The sequence below is a fragment of the Vulpes vulpes genome, chromosome 12 (genome assembly GCF_048418805.1).
Source record: "Vulpes vulpes isolate BD-2025 chromosome 12, VulVul3, whole genome shotgun sequence".
Taxonomy (NCBI): Eukaryota; Metazoa; Chordata; class Mammalia; order Carnivora; family Canidae; genus Vulpes; species Vulpes vulpes.
The window spans coordinates 130,725,014-130,732,730 of NC_132791.1; positions in this window are offsets into that span (position 1 = coordinate 130,725,014).

A 7,717-nucleotide genomic window follows, 5' to 3' on the forward strand; every position below is an offset into this window, starting at 1 on the left:
CTAAAAAGTGTTTGTGTTTTGTCTGATGTTTATTCAGTCACCAAAGCTGGAGGCTGAAGCTCCAGACTCTGAGAATTGATGAGGCTGAGAGCTGACATGTGCCGAGGAATGTACCAGGCAGATGTTTCTGGGAAGAGATTACCTTTTGTTTATATCTGACTTACAAATACTACTCTAATGATTAAAAACTAACCCTGCCAAGTAAATCCCATGTAATTCCTGGCTTGTGTGTCATGGAAATAAACTGTAAAGTGAGGAGATAGTTTTATGGAACAGGCTTCTTTCATTTCCCCACGTGCCATGATGCTTCTGGCTCATGACTCATGTGCATGGAAAGTTCCTTGCTTCCTGGCCACGCACACCTTCCAGGCCCCTTCTGGTGATGCTCTGATAGCATCTCTGTGTCTTTGATGATATTTTTGCCTTCCCAATCCACTTGGTAAAAGGCCATTTGAAAATCTTACTCACTTTAGGTAATACACACGTTTGGAAAGTGAGCTTAATAAATATGATAGAGCATTTTGCATCGGGGCAGATCATCTAGATTCTCCTGGAAATGCAGCATCACTTGTTAAGCCTTTGGCTTTTTTTTAAAGATTTTTTTTTTAAAGATTTTATTTATTTAAAAAAAAAGATTTTATTTATTTATTCATGAGAGACACACAGAGAGAGGCAGAGACACAGGCAGAGGGAGAAGCAGACTCCATGCAGGGACCCTGATGTGGGGCTCAATCCCAGGACTCCAGAATCACACCTTGAGCCAAAGGCAGGCACTCAGTTGCTGAGCCACCCAAGTTCCCCAGCCTTTGACTTTGATAGTTTTTTTTTTTTTAAGTTTATTTGAGAAAGAAAGAATGAGTGAGAAGGAGGGAGAGGGAGAGAATATCAAGCAGACTCCCCGCTGAGCACAGAGTCCAACATGTGGTTTGACCTTAGGACCCTGAGGTCATGACCTGAGCCGAAGCCAAGAGCTAAAACTTAGCAGACTGAGCCACCCAGGCACCCCACTGGTTTTTTAAAAGTTCCATTTAGGGGGATCCCTGGGTGGCTCAGCAGTTTGGTGCCTGCTTTCAGCCCAGGGCGTGATCCTGCAGTCTGGGGATCAAGTCCCACCTCGGGCTCCCTGCAGGGAGCCTGCTTCTCCCTCTGCCTGTGTCTCTGCCTCTCTCTCTCTCTCCTGTGTCTCTCATGAATTAATAAATAAAATCTTTGAAAAAATAAAAGTTCCATTTATTCTTTTTTTCCCCTTGAGCCAAGGACAAAACAATTCTACTTCTCTCTGTTGACAAAATAGATTCTGTGATGTTCCCTAGACCTTAAAAATGTTATCTTGAGCTATTTGAACTTTCGCGTGTCTGTGATAATTGGTATGTAAGAAAAAATATTTTGTATATATAAATAACACATCAAAAGAACCATGACTCAGGGCACCCAGATGGCTCAGTCGGGAGAGTGTGTGACTCTTAATTTAAAGTTGTGGGTTCAAGTCCCACCTTTGGTGTAGAGAGTACTTAAAATATAAAATCTTTAAAAAAGAAAGGAATATGACTCATACTTACTGTGTTCAAGCTTGAGACATAAACTTCAATTTATGAGACCATGAGTGAGGATCTCTATGATGTATCACTCACATATTTAACCATCAAATACATTTGTGGTTTTTTAGTTTTCTTTTTATTTCTTTATTTCTTTTTTTAAAATATTTTATTTATTCATGAGAGACACAGAGGCAGAGACACAGGCAGAGGGAGAAGCTGGCTTCCTGCAGGATCCCGATGTGGGACTTGATCCCAGGATTCTGGATCATGACCTGAGCCGAATGAAGGCAGATGCTCAACTACTGAGCCACCCAAGGGTCCCAAAACTCCCTAATTTTCTTTCCACCAGGCTCTGGCAGCTCATACTAACTAGCACTAAGCCATTTTCTGCTCCTGTGGATTTGCCTCTTCCGGACATTTCATACAAGTGGAATCATGTGATATGTGGCCTTTTGTGACTGGCTTCTTGCACTCAGCATGATGTTTTCAAGAGTCATTTATGTTGTAGCATGTATCAAAACTCCATTCTTTTTTGCTGCTGAATAATATTCCATTATGTGGATATACCACATTTTATTTATCCATTCTTCAGTTGCTGGATAATGTTGTCATGAAAAATGCTATGATGAATATTTGGGTAAAAGTTTTTTTGTGGACATGTCTGGTATCTAGAAGTGCTTTCATTGCTTTTTCTATTTTAACTTTCATTTAACTAATTCTGAAATGAAATGTGTTTATATTCTTATTCACATTTTTAGTTCTTTATAATGATATATTTATTTACAGTGGTATTTGCTTTTGGTAGATTTGTCAAATTATAATTGCCACATATGATTGCCATATTTTGCATTCTTATTTTTTTTTAAAGCTTTCAGGTTTTCTTTTTTTTTTAATTTTTTTTTTATTTATTTATGATAGTCACAGAGAGAGAGAGAGAGGCAGAGACACAGGCAGAGGGAGAAGCAGGCTCCATGCACCGGGAGCCTGACGTGGGATTCGATCCCGGGTCTCCAGGATCGCGCCCTGGGCCAAAGGCAGGCGCCAAACCGCTGCGCCACCCAGGGATCCCGCATTCTTATTTTTAATAACTATATTTCATTTAAACTGTACTAAAGTTACACATAAAAATCTACAAGTACTATTATGAGATAGTCAATGGTACCAATCTCCACTCCTTCTCATTAGGCATAAACACTTTTAATTTCAACTTTCTTTTGTATTTAATTCCATATTTCCAAACAAAGTGCCTACACTGTCCTTTTTTTTTCTTAATAGTTCTGTTCATATGTGATATGTTAAACTCCTCCTTGACATTTCTTATACCAGTCTCACCCTTCTCCCCACGTTTCCCTTCCTTCAGCCTACTAAAATACTCACCAGTCTATTGTAATTTTTGTTATGTTAATATTTAATTATTGCATTATTATGACTTTAAATATATATATTTTTTGCTGTTGTCATGTATTATACTTGAATATATTTTTTTCTTGTTCAACTTTTTATTTTGGTAATTAAAAATGATGAGTTTCTGTTTAGCTGTTCATGTCATTTGTTGTTAGTTCTTACTCTGCCAGAGTGCGAATGAATAGCACTCTGTCAGTTTTATCTTCCTGCAGCCATCCCTTCTGCATTAGTCTTGACCAGTTGTGTCCTGGGCCTGGTGCATAGCTGGAGTCTTCTTTTATCATCATCCTGGGGATTTTTCTAGCCTCTTCCTGTGTTGGCACTAGGTCCTCTAAGAACCAGATACCAAGCAGGGTTAAATGAGTGAAGAGTCTATTAGGGAAACACCTGTGAGCAGAAAGTGGAGAATGCTGGGAGAGAGAGGCTGAGGGACCCATCAGACCAGGAGGCAAGTCTGCCCGTGGGGGAGGGATGATGGGATGAGAACCCTGTGTGGTCTAAGGAAGGTTGAGCGTGTCTTCAAGCAGCCCATCAAAAGGCTCCCAGGAGTCAGCTTACCAGAAACCAGCGCATGAGAAATGTAGGCTGGGCTGGATGACAGCACGAAGGCCTGTGGTCAGTCCTGCTTCCACTGCGGGAGGGCCCCCTGAGCTGCCTTGTTTCTTAGCTTTCCTAGCTAAGTTTACTCTTTGTTCTGGTAGATCCCATCATCTAGTCAATTAAGATCACTATGTTCTGTTTCCTTAAACATTTGGTTTTCTCCCTCTAGGCAGGGCCGAGGGGACCTCTATAGTATGTACTTGGGTGTGTCTGCTGGGCTCTTCTTCCTGGGGAGTTGGTCATCTCCTCCTTCAGTGGGTCCAGGTCTGAACATTGGCTTGGGTATGGGAACTGAACGAGGCTTTGTGACTTTTTATTGGGAGCCCTATCTTGAGCCTCCTGGTCCTCTAGGATCAGTGGTACTTGAAGGGTGTCTGGCTACTCTGTCCCCAGGACCACCAGGGCTGGTTACTCATCTTCCTACCGGGGTCTCTTGCCTGCCTCTTTCCCATTTTTTTTTTTTTTTAATCTACGATAGTCACACACACAGAGAGAGAGAGGCAGAGACACCGGCAGAGGGAGAAGCAGGCTCCATGCACCGGGAGCCCGACGTGGGATTCGATCCCAGGTCTCTAGGATAGCGCCCTGGGCCAAAGACAGGCGCCAAACCGCTGCACCACCCAGGGATCCCTGCCTCTTTCCCTTGATGGCTGTCCTGGTAACCGGGGGGCCCCCTGGCTTCTGGAAGTTACGTGCCACTGCCTGGACTCTCACATTCCAGTGGGCTCATCGTGTGCATTGTTATCGATGAGCCCAGCTCAGTGACTGCCTCTCAAAGCTTTGAGGCCTGGCCTACAAAGGAGAACCAGCCCTGACATTCCCAGCAACCACACTCCCCTGTTCAGAGTGAGTACTCACCCCAGCTCACCCCCCGGGGGTCTCTCCACCACCAGCCAAAGGTAATAGCATTGCCCCCACAGGTGACGGTTGTCAAACCCCAGTGTGGTGCAGCTGGGGAAGTGCCAGGCCTGAAATCCCTGCCAGCAGCCTCTGCTGGTGACAGGCACCCCACAGCCCAGTGGGTGAGTGGCAGCAGTGGTCTTTTACAGCTTGGCTCGTTGGGGGCAGGTGGCACCGAGCTGGGATCTGTTGAGCCCCGGTTCTTGTGGACATGCACCCGATGTCCCCAGCCCTTGTGTCAGGGCTCTGACCGCGTTCTAGCGGAGCGTCTCAGTGCCCCCATCACTGGCATCTGTTAGGCTGTGCGACTGCCCGTCAGCTCCACCTCTCTTTAGGGCAGTCCGTGAGGTCCCCCTGGGCCCAGCACGGTGCTACTCTCCCAGGGAGCCAAAACTGCTCGTTAAGGGCCCTCCCATCCCTATCATTCTCCCAAGGGGCATTCATGCAGCAATCAACAGCCACGGCCCCTGCAGGCATGCATACTCTTGTTCTTTAAAGACTTGAATTATTGCATTGGCAGGTCTGCGTCTCTCTACTGCAGTGTGTCCCCAGGTCATTATGTGTGAAATATTCAGCAGTTGAGCCAAACCTTGGGACAAGCTGTGGCCGATGTTCTGCTCAGGTTGGGGTCATCCATGCCAGCCACCAAGTGAGCCCATCTCTGGTTCCCATCGTCTGTGAGGCAGATCCCGTGATGGGCTTGGGGGATGTGAGAGCCACCGGGAGCTGGAAGGGGAGTGCCTGCGAAGGCCACGGTGCATTGAAGCAGGGCTGAGCTAGGAGGCCGTGCTGGTGTGATGTAGGTCTGGCTCCGAGGAGCGAGAGGGTAGGAGGCCACAGGTCTGGGGAGGTCTGGCCGTGGACAGACTGCCCCTGGGAGGAGCCTCCGCACTGGGCAACGATGGTCTGCTCCTCACACACCGTGGGGTAGGGTGTAGGTGGGCAACTACGGGGTGGGGGTCGGGGCACCTAGGGGCATGGCGCACCCTGGTGGCCACTTCTACTCTTGCCCCACTGATCCAGAGCACTTACTTTGTCCTAAATCAGGTTTCTTTCTTTGCTCGGGGTTATTGTTGGGTTCTCTGTCCCACTGGTTTTAGTATGTGTCCCTCTGCCACCAGTACACTACTTTTTTTTTTTTTTAATTTTTTTTTTAAATTTTTATTTATTTATGATAGTCACAGAGAGAGAGAGAGAGAGAGAGGCAGAGACATAGGCAGAGAGGGAGAAGCAGGCTCCATGCACCGGGAGCCTGATGTGGGATTCGATCCCGGGTCTCCAGGATCGCGCCCTGGGCCAAAGGCAAGCGCCAAACCACTGCGCCACCCAGGGATCCCAGTACACTACTTTCATTGTAAGAACTTTGTATGAGGTCCTGCTTTTACATTGGTATGTCTGTGCTCTTGTTTCTTTCCTCCCTCCTGTAGATTTTTGGATCAGCTTATCAAATTCCACTTAACAGCTCTTTTTTTTTTTTAATTTTTAAAATTTATTTATGATAGTCAGAGAGAGAGAGAGAGAGAGGCAGAGACACAGGCGGAGGGAGAAGCAGGCTCCATGCACCGGGAGCCCGACGTGGGACTCGATCCCGGGTCTCCAGGATCGCGCCCTGGGCCAAAGGCAGGCGCCAAACCGCTGCGCCACCCAGGGATCCCCCCACTTAACAGCTCTTTAACATGTGGCTAGAACTGCACTGAATATTTGAGGTCAATGAGAAGAAGTGACATCTTTGTGACACTGAGTCTTCAAGTCCAATGATGTGGTATATCCCATTTATTTAAGTCTTTTTAGAGATCTTTCAATATGTTGTATATTTTTTTTTCCAGAGAAAGCTTGCAATCTTTTAAAAGACTTATCATTGGTACTTAAAATTTTTGTCATTGGTGTAAAAATTTTTTTCTTGTTCGTTTGTGGAGCTGAATGTGGGACTTGAACTCACAACCTTGAGATCAAGACCTGAGCCAAGATCAAGAGTCAGATGCTCCACTGATGGAACTGCCCAGGCACAACATCAGTATCTTTTCTTAAAAAAAAAAAAAAGACATTTTGGGGGGTGCCTGGATGGCTCCGTTGGTGGAGTGTCTGCCTTCAGCTGAGGTCATGATCTCAGGATTCTGGGATTGAGTCCTACATTGGCTCCCTGCTCAGCAGGGAGTCTGCTTCTCCCTCTGCCCCTCTGCCTGCTGGTGCTCTCACTCTCTGTCAAATAAATAAAATCTTTAAAAAAACAAAACAAAACCCAAAGCCTCTACATTTATTGACAGCCAGACTGTACTGATCTCTGCTGGAATCTGAAGTCCCATGCAGAGAGCTGATTTAGGAGGTATTCAATATAGTCGTCTTGCTTGAATGTGTATACAAATAAGTCACACAGCTTTTAGTAGATTTCTGATAAATGTAGTAACTTGTAAAGCTCTCAATTTTCAGTAGATAATTATTTTTTGCTTTTCTTTGCTGGAATTTAGAAACCAAAAAGGCAAAATACTGGTTTCTCATGAACACTGGAATCACAGATGTCAGTGCTTTCACAAGGTCATTGAAGAAACTCTTGGATTTCATCCCTGGTAGGAGAAGTCTGGACCAGACGACATGTAATTTTCTTTCGTGCGTTAGAATTTCCCGGAAATTACTGGCAGTGGTGTGACAGGGTTGCATGGGGATGGTGGCAGCTGCACAGTGCCTGGCACAACATGGCACACATACCTGTCCAGGCACCGTGTTTCCACCAGGAGCTACGGTGGCACTGTGTGTCAGCTGTACTAGCCACAAACTTATTGAAAGTTTACTACGTAGACTTATCTGAACATTATGATAATCTCTAGGAAAAATGACATTTTGATGACCTTTTATAAGCAAAAAAAATGAGCATAAAATATGACAAATGGAGACTTAAAACTATTTTAGATGTTTCATATTTTTTTTGGTCATAATCCAAAGTTAGGACCTACAAAGCCACCCTCTAGTGTTGTAGTTTTGCTTATCTGGTCTGCCTTCCTGCAGTACATGCCCTGATAGAGTTTAGTAGGAATTATGGTTGAAGGAAGCGCAGTCACTCATCTTCCTATTCTGAAGATACAGGAGTCTCTTCCAGGAAGCTGCCTCTGTGGCTGGCAGAGCTTCTGCTCTGCAGGGTGCTACGTCCTGGCCTCATGGCAAACCTGTGGAGTCTTGGTGGGGGGTGTGCTCCTCTGTTGTGTACTTTTACCAAAGGGGACAATCTCAGATGCTTTTAATATTTTGGACCTTATCTGATTAAAAAAAAACGTAATAAATGC